Source organism: Ruditapes philippinarum, unplaced genomic scaffold, assembly GCF_026571515.1.
Source record: "Ruditapes philippinarum isolate M1 unplaced genomic scaffold, ASM2657151v2 ctg5545_1_1_1_1, whole genome shotgun sequence".
NCBI lineage: Eukaryota > Metazoa > Mollusca > Bivalvia > Venerida > Veneridae > Ruditapes > Ruditapes philippinarum.
The window spans coordinates 39,456-59,088 of NW_026852818.1; the positions used below are offsets into that span (position 1 = coordinate 39,456).

The 19,633-nt window shown below is 33.2% G+C and overlaps 2 long non-coding RNA genes across 2 annotated transcripts; one reads left to right on the forward strand and one right to left on the reverse strand.

Annotated features, from left to right (window-relative positions):
• Positions 1–8,091: 8,091 nt before the first annotated feature.
• LOC132725373 (uncharacterized) lies at positions 8,092–9,280 on the forward strand. The gene is made up of 3 exons (XR_009625046.1): positions 8,092–8,286; positions 8,565–8,676; positions 9,090–9,280. It is a non-coding gene; the product is annotated as an uncharacterized LOC132725373 (long non-coding RNA).
• A 6,871-nt stretch (positions 9,281–16,151) lies between these two features.
• LOC132725379 (uncharacterized) lies at positions 16,152–19,567 on the reverse strand. Its single transcript, XR_009625048.1, has 4 exons — positions 19,422–19,567; positions 18,863–19,026; positions 17,752–17,863; positions 16,152–16,343 (listed from the first exon to the last, which is right to left on the reverse strand). It is a non-coding gene; the product is annotated as an uncharacterized LOC132725379 (long non-coding RNA).
• Positions 19,568–19,633: the final 66 nt, after the last annotated feature.

A 19,633-nucleotide genomic window follows, 5' to 3' on the forward strand; every position in this document is an offset into this window, starting at 1 on the left:
GATATCAAAATCTTTTATAAAAGATTGAAATCTAATTTTACAAAGTTGCCTTCAATGAACATTATATGAATATAGTTTCAACTTGTATAACAAAATTTTCTTAAGGTAACGCAATAAGATATCAAAATCTTTTATAAAAGATTAAAATCTAATTTTACAAAGTTGCTTTGAATGAACATAATATGAATAGTTTCAACTTGTTTAACAAAATTTTTTTATCCTAAATCAAAGGCTTTAGACAGAATCAATAAGAATCTTGCAATAAAATTTTACTTTTGTTAAATATTATAAAATGTATTTCATTAGATACTACACCCATATCTACATCCATAGCCACATATAAGGGATGTTTTTTTTACAACCAGATAGATGTGCGTTTGGTCTGGTTTGACAAGTGTCGTTCAAAGATTTTAGATACTATTTGTAAAATAAAGATACGGCGATAATTATTCATATGTTGTTTGTTTGATGATAAGTGAATTGGAGGAAATTGTGTATTTCAATAACTCAGAAATTCCCCTCTTGAATTTCAATAACTCAGAAATTCCCCTCTGATATTACTAATTGAACAATTGAAGTTATTGGTAAAATAATATGTTCACCACAATATTTTTAAGATATATACATAAAGGGTACAGAAATACAGAATGCCTAAAGAACGCCCAAAACGGTAAAAATGAATATCTTACGCACACCTAGCACCTACCTAAGAATAACTTAACATTTCGATATGTAAATGGTGAAATTTTAAATTTAGAAACACCCCGAATATGTGTTCTTACACATACGGTGGTTATCATGGAACCTTCAATTTGACACTTCCATGCCATTTCATAAAGATTGGCTTCTAGTTTTCAAGTAAAAGAATATGTTTGCCTACGCCATCAAAGAAGTTTGGGTATTTTCTTTATATTTGTTGAGCAAATAATTTCAAAGAAATGCCTTGAGTCGATAGACAAAACTCAGAATCATGATTTAATCAGTATAAAAACCGTGTGAATTTCTTCTCGACTGTCTGGTATAGTGTTATTTATATAGATAATGAAGTTTTACAATAACATTTGTTTTTGTTCATAAAAGTTATATCACAGCTTACATCACCATACTTAGTAAAACTAATACAGATGACACCATTTGTCAACATCTATATGTTACTACATAATTCACATGTTTACACACTCTTTCCAAATTGAATATAATTCATGGGAGGTGACTAATTTAAGGCTGTATAAAGCTAACATGTCGCTGACAAAAAATCTATTTTTGAAAATCGAATATTTCAAAAACCTTATACTGAATGAAATATGTAGAGATAATTGCATTACAAAGAATCTCGCGTTCAATATAATCCATTGCTAAATGCATGGTTAACAACCCTAATAAAGACACCTGTAAGCAAAATGCTTGTTGTTCCGTGCTTTTTATTCTGCTTTCGCAAACAATCCTTCATGTGTGTACAATAGCGAGACATTTCCTATGTTACATTTTCAAGAATGACCATAAATCTATTGACGCCCAACTCAATCACTATTTTTCACTCTCGTTGTCTAAATATTATAAAACTGTATTTCATCAAGCTATTGCTTATACGCTTTCAATGCATTTAAACAAACGCAAAGTATTTAGACTTATTAGTTTTGGTACTGTAGAGACATAATTGGGATAATAATGTAACCAGCCATACTTTTTCCAGACATGTTACATTTTGCCAGCAAAATTGTTCTCCATAACAATATACGAATAGAAAAAAAGATAACGAATTGTTCAGCCTATCACTATCTGGGTTAATTGTTCACGGCTTTGGTATCCATGCTTCATGCATTATATATGGAAATGTTCACGTAAGTCAATTTAACTTTGAGGTACGTTTATTGTTAAATATAGATAATACAAACAAAACACGTGCTGTCATTTACCGCAATAGTTGCCGTACTCTTAACCCGAATTAAATCATTTACTGGTCGTTTCACGCGGAAATTAGCATGTGACGGTTAGGCGGAAGTCCTGGAGGGTTAACTGTTTGCTTGTCTACTTGGAAGAATTGATAGGTCGTCTTTATATAAAGAAACCACAACTGTTCTATCACACTATTCATTTGAAGTCGTCAATATACAAGGTGAGGTTACATTCGATATCGTTTAACCGAGAAGAAATCAACATTGTAGATTTTTTAAAAAAATTTTTACGTAGCTCAAGGTAATGATAGTGTTTTTTACTGATGATTTTCTTAAATTGAAACGAATACATTGAATTTTATTTTCCATATATACTAACGAGTCTTACTTCGTCCTTGATATGAAAGCATAATTTACAATGCAACTGTGTAAATGCGTCGATATGCATTTTAAATTTCGTTGAGTTTTACATCAATGATCCGTACCTGCGAATTGCGGACATATGATTGATTGTAACGAGTAAGGAGCCAGTTGACATCAGCTTGGTATGGTCATACATGAGACCGCTTAACTGTTAAGGCGCTCAATTTAAATGAATGAAAATTGGAACTTTTGACACAACAAGCATCGAAAGTGTGTTTCGTCAGTACATTCCTTGAGAAAAATAGCTGCATAACTTTATTATTTCTCTTAGCATCGATGAACAAATCTCAGCGTTTGGCCTTTCTTCGCCTTGCTCGCAGTTATCTGGCTGTTGGCCTCTGTTGCGGTACCGGATAGCACGCGCGGTTATTCTGGCGGGTACACCTAGCAGTGCCACGTTATCTGGTTACGGTCAGCTAAGGACAGCGCGGCGTCGTCCTCGATGAATGTTCTTTCGTGTCAAGTTAAACCGTAATTGCCCGAAATTTAGTTATAAGTTATTTCAATGACATCCAATCGCTTATTTGAACAAAACATGAAGATTACTAGATGCCTTTGTTAGTGTGCTTACAGCTTGTTAGTCAGCCTGACTTTAGCTTTAAAGCTTAGCATACACTTTTTAATTTAATTTGCATGCACCCCTCTAATTATCGCTCATCTGTAATTGTTCACTGAAGAACATTTATTAACGGGTAATTCATTCAACATTTCTCAATTTTTATTTCAGTGATGCTGCTGGATTCGGCATCTTGTTCTTCCTGATCTTGATCATTGTCAATCAGCAACCTGTTCAAACACCACCTCAACACTACTACCACACCCATGCACCCTTCCAGTCACAGGGTTTAACAATATGGTAAATCTTTACTGTAAATAAATATCATGAATAATCCTTATAACAACTTCTTGTGTTTTCATTAAGAGAGACTACGTAAAGTAGATTTTATAGTCCGCATTAATGCAAACTGTTAATTGTGTTTTCTAGTAAAACTCATTACTAACGTGTTAATATAAACTTAAATAACTTTTACTTGACTTGTTTCATAAAAGTTCTCTTAATTTGGAACAATGCAGCGACAAAATTTATATTGCAGTAATCATATCAGAGCAAAGTTTGTGAAGAAATACACAATGCATTTTGTTATCGTCTAATAGACTTTCATTATAATTTAATACAAGAAAACTTATTACACTGTATTATGTATATATTAAATTATTATTATTATATTGATGCTTCTGGTCTCTGAAACTTTTAAACATGCGACATTTGAAATCCAGCTAACCACAACAAAGATTTTAGTATTAATTTTAGAATTTCTCTACAATCTAATTACCAGGATTGATTTATGTTTTATGCATTCTTCCATGATTTAAGTAAAAGACAGCAGCTTAAGCCGACATCTATTATTTTCTCCACACCCTTTCTATTGGAGAGTATTCCACTTGTGAATGTGATTGGTCAATTTATAATTACTCTTCTGTGATATCTAAGTTTATTTATCATTAATGGTTTCATTGATGCCGTTTTATTCCAAAACACTGCAATAAATCTTTAAAAGAAAAATAATATATATCGTTTGTTATGAAATATGTATAATTTTTACTTCATGGTTCACGTAGATTATACATGTAAGCACATCAGATATTATAGACGATGAGGAACATTCAACAACCAGCGATTTTTTTTTCATTACTGGCGACTGTAGCATTTATTCCGTACATGAAGTTATCTATTAAACTGTGAACTTCAGAGCCAAGAACAGTTGATGGAAAGAGACCAACATTGTAGGTTTTTGTAACATCCGTGGGTACTTCGCATTAATCCTTACTCTTTGATAAGTGCATGAATTCTATCAAATTTAATTTCATTTGACATAAATGATCCATTTTCTATAAAGAAACAATTTACATTAAACTTCAATTTTACTTAAAAGAAAAAGTTTACAGTTGGATAACAAGTTGAATTATTAACACTTTTGGTAATATCTTTTAGTAAGTTGTGTACATTCCACTCCAAAACTACTCGTAAGAATGCAGGAAATGCTCTCCTAGCGAACTTATTAGGTGCTAAGGCTACTGATATGCTTAACATGAGAAATGTCTTATTTAAAGCGACTGAAAGATATGATACATACATGTTCCCGTTAGTTATAAATCTTGAAAAAATATCAGTCCAAAAATAATTTTTTATTTTATGAATCATACATTATGTAGTAGTGATGAAATGAAATGTTGTTATTTGAAAGTACAGCGCGGAGGGGATTGTGTGTTTTTACAAAAGATAAAAGTATCCTTTGTGTACGGTGGCACAAAGGTGACATGTGTGTGTGTTTTTATTTGACACGTGGTCACGAGTTACTATGTCGTGGCGACGAGTTACTAAGTCGTGGCCACGAGATAGCTAAGTCGTGGCCACGAAATACTATGTCGTGGCCACAAGTTACTTAAGTCGTGGGCCCACGAATTAGCTGAAATCGTAGCCACGAGATACTATGTCGTGGCCACGAGTTACTAAGTTTTGTGGGTCAAGAGATAGCTAAGGTTGAAGGCCACGAGATTAACTCATTGATGGTGTGCACAGTTAACTAAGTCGTGGCCACGAGATTAGCCAAGTCGTGGCCATCTGAGATAATTAAGCAATCATGAATACTAGCTATAATGAATTTTTAACTTAACAAACTTACTTTTACATGCAACATTAATCTTTGAAAATACTGCAGAGCTATTCACTTTGATTGAACTTGTCTTAGGATCATTATTAGACAGTCACCGTTCCAATGCCCATCATTACAGTTAATTTTGACTAATAGCTCTTTGTTGGGACACTTTTGTGATCGAATTGGTCAGTTTGTACGTACTGATCGGCCGTGTTAATCTTGTTTATAAGCGATAACATGGAGAATGGAATCGGTCCTGTTATATATTATTTGTAGGGGACCATTGCCCCATGGGACAGTAGATAAGCCTTATAAGGTAAATCTTGTCTGATGAATAATTTTAAAAGGGACAAGCCATGGTTTGTTATAAACCAAGGAAAGATCATTGCACCAGATCAGTAGATTGCGAGGTCATTGGGTCAAAAAATAGGGTCACAGGGTTCACATGTGACGCTAAATGTAAATTTATTGACAAGGTCAATTAAGGTTGCATAAATGACATCTTGTTACAGGCTGGGTGAAGTAGGGACATCCTTGTACTATAGCACATGTCTAGTTAATTAGGGAAATTCACATAAATGGTGTAATCTGATTAGTTATTTATCTCGTGGCCACGACTTAGCTATCTCGTGGCCACGACTAAGTAACTCGTGGCCACGACATAGTATCTTGTGGCCACGCCTTAGCCTATTTGTGGCCACGGACTTAGCTATCTTCCGTGGCCACGACATAGTTATTCCGTGGGCCCACGACATAGTCATCTCGTGACCACGACTTAGCTATCTCGTGGCCACGACTTAGTAACTCGAAGCCACGACATAGTAACTCGTGTCCACGACATAGTATCTCGTGGCCACGACTTAGCTATCTCGAAGCCACGACAAAGTAACTCGTGTCCACGACATAGTATGTCGTGGCCACGACTTAGCTATCTCGTGGCCACGACTTAGTAACTCGTGGCCACGACATAGTATCTCGTGGCCACGACTTAGCTATCTCGTGGCCACGACTTAGCTATCTCGTGGCCACGACATAGTATCTCGTGGCAACGATTTAGCTATCTCGTGGCCACGACTTGGCCGCGACATAGTATTCGTGGCCAAGAGATAAATAAAAACACACACATGTCACCTTTGTGCCACTGTATTTGTGAGCTATATGTACGTGTTTACATAAATCAATCATTATCTGGTCTGTACTTCTTGTAAAATGATAAGAAACTGTTTATGATTTAATCCCCGTATTTTACTAAACGCACTTTTTCGAAATGTTTTCACCGCTCTCTCATTCTTTCCCTTAAAATATCTTGCTCAAACTTTGTTCGTTACCTCACGCAAAGATCTTGTCCGGACTTTGTTTCCATCCCCATCCAAAGGCCTTTGCTTTAACTTCACCCAAAGACCCTGCTTTAATTCACCCAAAACATTGCTTTTACTTCACCCAAAGACCTTGCTTATACTTCACTATAAGATCTTGCCTTTACTCTATTAACGTCACTGTAAGACCTTGCTGGTACATCACCAGACTCTGTTCCTATTATATTTAGGATTATGTTCCTCAACTGTAATCCAAATACATGTTTCTGGTGTAAAGTTTTGTATTTTTGTATTTCAGCTGAACATCAGATATAAGCTTCTTGTTTTTGGATTATTATGTTACTGCTCGGTCAAAAATCTTTTCTGGATTTTGTATTTCAACCTCCCTATCAAAGATCTTAATTCGAAATATACCAGTTTTTACCTCTAACTGAGATATCTTATTCCTGATTTGAATCCTATATTCAGAAGTGATTAATAAATCAGTTTCGGTTTGTATTTGGTTAATAGCCCCTTTTGTACTGAATAAAATGTATAGGACCGTCTAATGGCAACAAATAGATCGTGGGGATATATACACGGGTGTGCTACATGTGTGCTATACATGTGCTACAAAAAAAATCTGATTTTGAAAATTGAATACTTCCAAAATGCTTGTATGAATGAAATATGGTAGAATATTGCATTAAAAACGAATATCGCGTGTAATAAATCATTGCTAAATGCATGGTTAAAACCCTAATAAAGACACCGGTAGCAAAATATTTTGTTCCGTGGCATTTTATTCTGTTTACGAAACAATATTCATGTGTGTAAAATAACAGAGACATTCTATGTTACAACTCTTTCAAGAATCGACCATAAGATTATTGACCCAATATAATTTTACTGTTGTTAAATATTATAAAATGTATTTAATAAGATACTGCTTTATACCCTTTAATGATTTAAACAAAGCAAAGTATTAAGATTACTTAGTTTGGTACTTAGAGGAATAATTGGATAATAATTAAAGACATAATTTTTCAACATGTTAATTTTGCAACAAAAATTGTATCTCCAAAAAAAAGATAAGATCGATCAGCATGCCGTTTTTATCTATCACTATCTGGGTTATTGTTCACCTTTTGTATCATTAGGATTGTTCAGGTAGTAATTTATTTTTGAGGTAGTTATGTTAAATGATAGAGATACAACAAAAATGGCAGTCATTTACCGCACATTGCCTAATATCTTAACCGAATTAAAACATTTACGGACATTCACGGAAATTAGCGATTTGTGACGGTTAAGGCGGAAGTCTGGACTGTTGCTTGTCTACTTAGAAGAATTGATAGGTCGGTCGTCTATTATAAAAGGAAAAACAAACTTCATATCATCACTATTTCATTTGAAGTCGTCAATATACAAGGTAGGTTAACATTCAAATCGTTTTAACCAGAAGAAAATAATATATGTAAACATTTTGTTTACGTAGCCAAGGTACTGAAAGTGTTTATTAACTGATGATTTCTAAACATTGAATTTTATTTGATATATTACTAAGAGTCTTACTTCATTAATATGAAAGAAAATTAGCAATGCGTAAATACGCAATATCATTTTATTTCGTCGAGTTTTAATCATATCCGTACATTGGGCACAAAAAATTTTGATATTTAAAGTAAAGGACCAGTACATCAGGTTTGGATGTCATGAAAAACATCAGACAACTTTAAATGTTAAGCGGTCAATTTTAAATGAATGAAAATTGAACTTTTGAACACAACACGAAATGTAATATAGTATTCTTGAAAACAAATAGATTCATAATTTAATTATTTCTCTTCAGCATCATGAAAATCTCAGCTCTTGCCTTTTTCGCCCTTGTCGGAGTTATCGGTGTTGCCCTCGGTGCCGGGTACGGATACGGCGGTTATTCTGGCGGGTACACCTACATGCCAGTATCTGGTTACGGTCAGCAAGGGGCCGGCGGATTAGGAGATGGTTCTTTCTGTAAGTAACTTCAATTGACCAAATTTTAGTCTAAAGTTATTTCAATAATGCAATCGCTAATTTGAACAAAACATGAAATTAAATGTTTGTTAGTGTGCTTAAACTTGTTTGTCAGCTGATTTAGCTTTAAAGTTAAAATATTTTAATTTTCAATTTTGTTACACCCTTAATTATCTTATTTTTAATATTGCTCACTCAAGACATTTATTAGGGTATTTATTCAATATTTTCAAAATAGGTAAATTTATTACATGTATTTTCAAATAATTATAATTCAGTGATGCTGATCGGATTCTTGTTCCTGATCTTGATCTTGTTCAACAGCAACCTGTTTAACACCACCTCATCAGCTACGACCACACCCATCACCATCCTCCAGGGTTAAAAATGGTAAGTCTTTACTTAAATATATAAATATCTTAAAACAACTTCTTTGTAGTTATTAATGCTAACAGTGTTAATTTATATTTCTAGTAAATCATTAACAACGTGTTAATATGAACATTAAATAATTTACTTGAATTGCTATAAATGTTCTCTTAATTGAACAATGCATCAAAATTAAAATTGCAGTAATAAAGAGAGTATCAATTTGTTGAAAAATACACAATGTATTTGCTTATCTCTAACACTTTCATTATTATTTAAACAAGAAAAACTTTTATGTAAATATTGATGCTTGTGTCTCTCGAAACTTTAAACAGCGCCATTTTGAGTATGATTACAAAACAAAGATTTTATATTATTATGAGATTTCTTCCAATTATTACCAGTGATTGATTTATTTTTATGCATTCTTTCAGATTTAGTAAAAGACCAGCAGCACTTTACGCCGAACATCTATATTTCCACGACCCTTTCTATGGAGATATTCCAGCTGTGATGTGATTGGTCAATTTATAATACTTTCTGTGATATCTAAGTTATTTATCATTAATGTTATATTGATGCGTTTTATGCCAAAACACTGCAATAAAATCTTAAAAGAAAATAATGTATATATCGTTTGTTATGAAATATGTATTATTTACTTCATGGTTCACGTATATACATGTAACACATCACATAAAACAATAGACGATGAGGAACATTCAACAAACTTACGATTTTTTTTTCATTACTGGCGACTGTAGCATTATTCCGTACATAATGTCATTTTTTGCTGCATCTATTAAAGTTGTGACTTCAGAGCCAAGAACAGTTGATGGAAAGAGACACTTGTAGGTTTTGTACATCCGTGGGTACCTTACTTCTTTGATAGATGCATGGATTCCTATCAATTAACTTATTTGACAATAAATGTATCCATTTTCTATAAAGAAACAAGTTAACATTATACAGTAAACTTTAACTTTTAACTTAATAGAAAAAGTTTATATTATACAAGTTGAATTATTAACAATTTTGGTATATCTTTAGTAGTTGTGTACATTCCTACCAAAACTACTCTAGAATGCAGGAAATCTCTCGATCCTAGCAGAATTATCTAGGTGGCTAAGGCACTGAATGCTTTAACATGAGAAATGTCTTATTTAAAGCGACTGAAAGATATGATACATACATGTTCCCGTTAGTTATAAATCTTGAAAGAATATCAATCCAAAAAATAAATTGTTATCTTATGAATCATACATTATGGAGTAATGATGAAATGAAATGTTGTTATTTGAAAATACAGCGCGGAGGGGATTGTGTGTGTATTTTTTACAAAAGTTAAATGTATCCTTTGTGAGCTATATGTACGTGTTTACATCAATCAATCATTATCTGGTCTGTACTTCTTGTAAAACGATTAGAAACTGTTTGGGATTTAATCCCCGTATTTTACTAAAAGCACTTTTTTCGAAATGTATTCACCACTCTCTCATTCTTTCCTTTTAAAATATGCTCAAACTTTGTTCCTTACCTCACGCAAAGATCTTGTCCGGACTTTGTTTCCATCCCCACCCAAAGACCTTGCTTTTACTTCACCCTTGGACCCTGCCTTTACTTCACACAAAGACATTGCTTTAACTTCACCCAAAGACCTTGTTTTTACTTCACCCTGATATCTTGCTTTTACTTCACCCAAAGACCTTGCTTTAACTTCACCCAAAGACCTTGCTTTTACTCTATTAACGTCACTGAAAGACCTTGCTTTTACTTCACCCTAAGATCTTGCTTTTACTTCACCCAAAGACCTTGCTTTTACTCTATTAACGTCACCCAAAGACCTTGCTTTTACTTCACCCTAGGATCTTGCTTTTACCTCACCCAAAGACCTTGCTTTAACTTCACCCAAAGACCTTGCTTTTACTTCACCCTGAGATCTTGCTTTTACTTCACCCAAAGACCTTGCTTTTACTTCACCCAAAGACCTTGCTTTTACTCTATTAACGTCACTGAAAGACCTTGCTGGTACACTGTTCCTAACATCACCAGACTCTGTTCCTATCATATTTAGGATTATGTTCCTCAACTGTAAGCCAAATACATGTTTCTGGTGTAAAGTTTTGTATTTTTTTTTATTTCAGCTGAACATCAGATATGAGCTTCTTGTTTTTTGGAGAATTATGTTACAGCTCGGTCAAAAATCGTTTCTGGATTTGTATTTCAACCACCCTATCAAAGATCTTAATTCGAAATATACCAGTTTTTACCTCTAACTGAAATATCTAATTCCTGATTTGAATCCCATATTCAGAAGTGTTTAATAAATCAGTTTCGGTTTATTTGGTTAATAGCCTCTACAGTACTGAATAAAATGTAAAGGACCGTCTAATGGCAACGGGCCCGGACTTTGACTTCCCCGTATTATTTATACGAAACAAAAAGAATGAATTGATAATGGTATACTTCAGTTTTTGACGACATTTTGTACTACGGAAGCAAATACGGAACATAAATCTTACATTTGGTTTATTATTTTTGTTTCTCTATTTTGATTTATTTTTCGCGTTTAATAAAGTTTTATTATTGTATGAACACAAGTTAAATTCAAGATGACTGTTTAGAAATTTCTATGTGTCATTGCCAAATATAATTATGGCAAGATCATACTGCTAGCTTTTGAAATTTGTTGTAAATTGCGACATAATAAAATTAACAAACTCATAGTCATCAAACTTTGTCTTATTTTGAATCATGGCCGTTTTTTTTTAAAAATTAAGTCAACAATCATTTACACTTTAATAAAATAGCAATGTAATAATGTCATTTGATATTTTTACTGTTATCTTATTGGGTGATGTTTAATTCATACTTATTAATATATGTTGATCAATATTTACAAAATGTAATATCGCTAATCTATTTGATCTCCATCAAAAACAGTGATCTTTTGTTCCAGGTGGACACCAAGTTCCTGAGTCAATCAATGACAACGAATTTTCTGTCCGTATTCGAGTTGGAGAAAAGGGATATTAAGGGATATGTGCTGCTTGGAAAAACATTTGCTTGAAGTAGAAATAAATCCAAATATCCATGTTCATGTTTTACGTCGCAAATATTTTTGGGACAAAACATTTATAGCAGAAGAAAGATCTATAACTCCCAAATTTCATATCTTGATGGTTATTTTGTGGAACTTTTGCTTGATAAAGTATATTGAATAAAAAAAGATTCCTTTGATACTATCTTGTTTTCTAGGTTGGAATTTAAAAGCACTATCATGAAAAAATATACTGTAGTGATCAGTGGGCAGATAATGTTAAAATTCGTCTGCCTTGTGTTTTGACTTACCTTCATTATTCCAATATACAATTGCTATCAGTGTTGTAACGTTAATTTAGGGACGGACAGGAAAACTTGAAAAGGCATCATGAGGGCATATCAGATTGAAATACATTCAGAAATCCTGGTTAACCAGAAAAGAAAGGGAACAGAGAGATGCTTTTGAAAGGTCTTTTCATTTACTTACAATTAGTGACTTAGTGTCCAAAATATCAAAAAGTCATCTTCATGTTGCGACAAGGCCAAACATATGAAGAATACTTTGGTTATAATGTGGTAACAAGCATTAATGATGGTCATTGGTGTCTGGTTTATGCATCCATTTGACTAAAGTTTATGTTGGTCACAATAGTAAGCAACATTGAATTTACCCGAGCACAGTTTAGCTGTTGAAACTTCAAGTATTTTACCAGCACTATTGCCTTCATTTACTCAATGAACTGTAACTTCTGTACCAGAACAGACGTACAGTACGAATAACTCATGATCAATCACAACGAATGTGACCTTCACAGTCCTATGTTGCACTTATTCATTATCCCTCATGTACAGACTCAATCAAACCGAGTCTGCAATTCTTATGTTATTTTGTTGTGATTAATGCTTCCGAGGGATCACTTTGTTTCCAGAATTCTACACAGTCCTGGAAACCAACCCAGGTCACGCTTATCTGACATTTTAATCAGCCAATCAGTGGTCGCTTTTGCGTTGACAAAAATGGCGGATTTCTAATCGTTGGAAACCAGACACGTGTTAACATTTATGCAATTGACACGATTTCGAGACATTACATTTGAACAAAAATGACGATGCCCTTTGACACTTTTTAGTGTCATTTAGATAAATGGCCTGTATTTAACGCCTCGATACCAAAATTGATAGAATCTAATGTTTCGCAGAATATTCTTAATATATACTTAATTATTTTTCTATGGCAAAATCAATTTATGGGAGACGTAAATAATTTTCTGTAAGTTTTCTAAAATAACCTGATCAGAAAATCCAAATCGGCAAAATGTTGAAAATGAGTTACTGGCAATAAGATCTAAATGTAAACACAATAAGAAAGAAAACATCAGTCAGATTGGCGTTGGGCTGTAAACCGACCGATTCAAGCAAGGTGACGGTCACTTTTGTTGTGTTTGATCATGAAATCTTTCTATGTTATTTGCATTATACCAGTGCTCTGGCATGTACGGAGGAAAGTAAAGGCATTTAGTACTGGTCAACTGGTTTACATATCCTGCACAGGAATGGCGCCGTTGCTGAGCTGTGCTCTGGTGAATTCAATTTGACTTGCATGGGTAAATAAGTTAGTATACTCTGTGTATGCCATTTTTACTCAACCAAATAGAAATGAATATTGACATGTGTAAATTCAAAACTGGTACTGTTTTAATGAAATCAAACATAAATTATTTCTTTATTTGCATTTTTTAAAAATTGTAGTCTTTAATAAATTGTATTTTTGAAATTGTGTAAAGGTGTGGGGAAAAAGTTACCCCCATTTTTACAGACAGTGAATATACTTGGCATACTATTAGTGTAAGTTTATTTGAGATTGTTGAGCAAATATATTTTAAGTTTAAAATTGGCAATTTTGTTAGTATAGCAAGGATAAGGTAATCGTTCATTTATATAAACTATATATAAACACAATTAATGAACAAATGTTTTTTTCTTTTTTTTTCTCAAGGAAACATGCTGCATTTTAGATTAATAATACAAACCAGACGCCTAACAGCTCTGGCTATATATGCAAACAACCACTAATAAAGGGTAATACATCTTTAATTATAAAATTGAAACGTTTCATTAACTGATTTACTATCTTGATGTTGGGCGGGGAGTGGATAAGGTCGTTGGCTTTTAACCATAAACCTCTCACCAATGTATGTTTTAACTTTGAGCCATATAAGGGCCATACTCTTTCATGTGAGGCGACTATTCAGCTAGCTTGTTCTACTCAGGCGTCCGTTTGTGCCTGAAATAATGCACGGCGAGGTCCCTGTGGTCATCATTTCCATGGTTATCTTAAAAGGCGCCATGTTACTTTTATAGTGTTGGTGAGACGGTAACCACAAACAAAATATAATTCTCGATTCAATTAATTGTTTAATCAATTACTTATTACACAATCCTGCAATGCAGCCACGCCACTGTTTATCTCTTCGTGATTGTAAGGGACAACTAAATAAGTTCGAATTGCTGGAGTCTATGCACATATCTTTGCTCAAGCAGGTGAGGTTATCTGGTGTTGCTTTAAGTTTTAACACCCGAGGTTAGCCAACACATCTTTCCTATTTCGGCGCACATTTGTGTTTGTGCGCCATAAAACCAACCAACCAAACAAAATCTATTCTGCAACAATACCTGTAACCATGAGTTAATAAATGTTGGACGTTGCTATGATAGCGCCAGCACGGCAGCAGTTGCACATCATCAGAGGCTCATACCTTATAATTACATTTTTGAGTGTTATAAACGTTCCTTTGAACCATAAAATGGATTTAATGTGTTTTGTTTGCTGAAATGACTGTCAAAATCTTTTTTACTTTAATGATGTTATCAGGAATTATTTCTGGAATACATTTGTTATACTTTTGTAAAATGCATTAGTGGGTGGGGTAATATTATTTTGCAGTTTAAGCAAAAAGTTAGTAATCATATGATAATTGTATTATTATTGGTTGACACTATGATTTTGTTATTTATTATTTGATATTGTAATGATAATTACTTAAAACAATTTTAAAATTTACAATAAATATTGATATGTAAACTGACATCCTGATTTTGTATATTTTTCATGAAATCCAAGGTACCATGTTATTCAGGCATCATTTTCTCAGCAATGGCAGCAGCAAAAGTTCGGGACTTTTTATGGATAAATGTACATACATAGTAGTTTCAGAAAAACAAACTTTTAAAACTTTTGCAATTAGTTCTAGGTTAACCCCCAAATTAGGGTATATTGACTTGACTAAACATCATTATATCATTGCTTATTATTACAACCATCATCATCATTGTCATCACCATCATCATCATCATAACAGGATTCATTATGTCCATCATCGTCAAAATCATCATCGACTCGATCATCAGCATCATCAAAATCATCATCACACCCATTATCATCACCAAAACACAATAATTATTATCTATATCATTCTCATTATCATCATTAAATCTTCATCATGTTCATCATCATCAAGCTCAAAATTATCACTATATTATCATCACTTGCATCATCAAAGTCATCATTATCATCGGTCCATCATCAAAATAATCATCATTGAAATATTTATCGTCACCTCCACCATCATCATTATCATCATTATCATCGCTAAATGATATGAATACTGATGTCCGTTGAATGGTGTTTTAATGATAAAGAAGGTGGACTCGGTTTCAAACAGTGTGACGGGACTTTGCCCTTTAAACTTAAATTTTTCATTATTACATCGAAATAAATATGTTTAACATGACTTACTAAAATTTGAGTCCCTTGTCTAGAACTGAATGCTTATTTTAAATTTTGAAGTGATCATAATGATAATGATGATGATGGGCTGATGATGTTCTGATGATGATTATAATAATGTTGATGATAATGTACTGATGACAATGATGTTATAATGATCAAGATGTACTTATGGTGGTTATGATGTTGATAACGATGATGTCCTCATAATGATAATGATTATGTCTCTATGATGACGATGTATAAATTAAAAATAACGATGATGAAGCACTGCATGATGATGATGATGATGTTCTTATAAAGATGATGATAATATTCTGATGATGATGATTTTACTTGAAGGTTTCGACGAAAAAACTTCCGGGGAGCTGTACTGGGCCACATTAACCTGTATTTGGACGACTTTAAATATGTGACCACGGAAGCCTGTATTTAGACGACTTAATTATAACTTCTTATCTGGGAAGCCTGACGACTGACATAATGTGGTCAGGGAAAATTGTGTTTCAATGACTTAAAAAATACCATTGGGAGCTTGCGCCCCTCAAAAATGGTCACCAATGCGGTGTTTAGTTGGACGACATTATACCTTATCTTAGAGGTAATTTGTGAGTACTAAACATATATAACAATGTTTTTTATATTTATATAACATGACAAACACAAGTTATATTTCATAAGTTTATTATTATTTTTATGTTTATGATATAAAACATATCTGTTGAGTGCAATAATAATTTAGATATCACAGAATACATGACTTTTTGACCAATCAAATTACAGAATGAGTAATTTCTCCATGTACAAGATATAGGATCCAACAAAGGTGTAAATAGCTGTAGTTGGCCTTTCTCTAAATCTGAAATAAATAATGAAAAATGTTACTTATTATTTAAATTGAGCATATTTAAATGAATGTAGATTCAATACTGAAATTACTGAACGAGTGGTATTATATATTATCACATAAACCGCGGCGCAAAAGTGTGATAAAGCCATTTAATAAAAACGATAAATATTACACTAGTGTAATAACACTTTGACGTGACGTCATTTGCGCTATATAGAATTCTAACACGACCTGTATTTTTCACTATTGAATATAGAAGAACCGAAAGTGTGTGCTATTATGCAACAGAGTCACAGTTGACGTTCTATATTCAGATATGTGACGTAATCATTATACATGTGACGTAACCAATAAAAGAATCCGACGCGCATAAAATAAGTACGGAAGAAATCAGGCGCTTGATAACATCACTGTTTGTCGTTCGGATGAGCATCATAATATTACTTGGGCTACGCCCTCGTGATATAATTCCTCGCATCCGAACTCCAAACAGTGATGTTATTGAGCGATAAAATCACTGTTTGGGATATATTATTTCTTAAACATAGTTTTAAAACGCGCTTATGTTAGCGTTACACTGTGGGCGCGTCATTGAAAAATTACTCATTTTAACAGTTTACTGTTCTTATTTTATATATGTGATAAATAAAATATTATATTCGTGTAGATTCAATACTAAATTTATTGAACTCGTTGAATAAAACAATATTATGCTCGCCAGAGGCTCGCATAATATGATTTTATTCAACTCGTTCAATAAATTTAGTATTAAACTACCCTCATTCAATATCCTCTATATATTATTAAGTATTTTATATTATCCATTATTTATCAATATCATTTAATTAAACGAGTTCAATAAATTAGTAATGAATCTAAACGAATGTAATATTGTTTTTATCACACACCTAAAAAGAAATGTTTAAATTGAAAATAATCGTTTTTTTTTTGTTATTGGCGTTTTGCACGTTTTGCGGCAATGTTTTTATAAGGCAAAAGACGTCACGTCAAAATGTTATGGAGTTGTAAAAGCTGCACGGATGTGTTAAATGTGTTTTCAACTTAAATGAGGACAATATAGCGCTAAATTTAGATATAAAAAACGTAAATGTTAGCGACCAAAGTACAAGGATTTTGGCGATTAGTCTAGCCAATATGTAGTGTTTATCGGAACTGAATAACTTGTCAAATGTATACATTTATTCAAATTTATTTAAAGATTTTGTGTTTCAATATTCTAACAAAAGCTAGAGAATAATCAGTTTTGTAACTTTTGGTATTACATTATTTAATTTAGTTTCGAATTTGACCTTGTTCTAGCTTCAGGAAACTTTTTCAGTAACAACAGTTGTAAGAAATGAATATATTTCCTTTTGTGTGGACAAGTTTAAAAAATAACAACAAAGTACATATTTACCATATTTAACCCTGGAGGATGGTGATGGGTGTGGTCGTAGCTGTTGAGGTGGTGTTAAACAGGTTGCTGTTGAACAAGATCAAGATCAGGAACAAGAATCCGATCAGCATCACTGAAATATAATTTAAAATATTGAATAACTTCTTCAAAATGAATGGCTTAAGTATAGAAGCATTAAAGAGAAGATAAACATTGAAGTTTATAGATATAAGATAAAACAACAGCCGGTCGAACCGACTAGGTTTTTGACGTCTTGTAGTTATGTTTCGGACAAAGTTAAAAGTGTACAAATTAACAATGGGTAATAACTCCAAAATCAGGCAAGGCAAAGTTACAGTTCTTTTTGCACTGCACATTTACCCAATGAGATCTATCTACCTACACAGTTTCTTGTTGATAACTTCAGAGTTATGTCCCGGACAAAGTTCACAGTCTTAAATTGAAAAGGGGCAATAACTTCGAAACTAGACAAGGCAGAGTTAAAGCAAATCTACCTAATAATATATATCGTTCTACAAAGTTTCTTGTTAATATCTCTTATAGAGTTACGTCCCGGACAAAGTTCAAAGTGTAAAATTGAACAAAGGGCATTTACTCCAATACTAAGCAAGGTAAAGAAATGGTTCTTTTGCTCTGCACATCTACCCAATGAGGTATATCACCCTATAAAGTTTCTTGTTGATATCTCTTACAGTTTCAGAGTTATGTCGTGGACAAAGTTCAAAGTGTAAAAATGAACAAAGGGCAATAGCTTCAAAATAAGGCAAGACAGTGATACGGTTCTTTTGCAATGCACTTCTCTTCAATGAGACTTCTACTCACTTCAACCAACAAAATTTCTTGTAGATACCTCTTGTTGTTTCAGAGATATGCCCTGGACAAGAAAGAGGCCGGACGGGCGGACATACAAAGCGGTGACTATATGCTCTCCCTCTGGGAGCATAAAAATCCAGCAAAAACCAATACAAGCAAGACAAACGAATAACAATATTTGACAAACTAACAAATCGATTATTCTAACTTTAAGCGATAGTTATGTACAAGTATATTGAAGAGTTGTTTGAAATTTAAAAATACTAACATAATGTTATCATTATTTAAAGTTACTTACAGAAAGAACCATCTCCTAATCCGCCGGCCCCTTGCTGACCGTAACCAGATACTGGCATGTAGGTGTACCCGCCAGAATAACCGCCGTATCCGTACCCGGCACCGAGGGCAACACCGATAACTCCGACAAGGGCGAAAAAGGCAAGAGCTGAGATTTTCATGATGCTGAAAAGAAATCAAATATTTATATATCACATAATGAATTATAACACGATTTTATAAACTCAGCACACAGAAAGGAAGCACCAGTTATTGTGCTTATACACTTTGTTATGTAAAATGTATGTTTTGATTGATCGTGATAGAGCTATATATGTCTTCATATAAACACAACATTTCATCATCCAGATAATATTCTAACTCGAAATCATTAGAGATGGGTAACAAGAAACTTTTGTCATTAACTTCATACTGCAGAATAGTTTAATTAAATATATCAAGAGATATTTTATATTATGTCTAGTACATGTTTTAACTATACAAACTAGTTAAGATTCTACTTAAATAAGAAGAATGAAATATTTAAAGAAATATTGTAAATGTTTTAAGTTTAAACTAACCTTGTAGGTTGACGACTTCTGAAGAAATGGTGATGGTAAGCATGAAATATGCATTTTTATAATGCGACGGCAACTCCTTTACAAGTAAGTCCAGACTTCCGCCTGAATCGTTACACATCGGCAAGTTCCGACCTTGTTCGAATCTAATCGTTCACCACTTTCAGCGATTTTGGTTGGTCCAAATGTTCGGTTATTTCCGGTAAATAGATAAT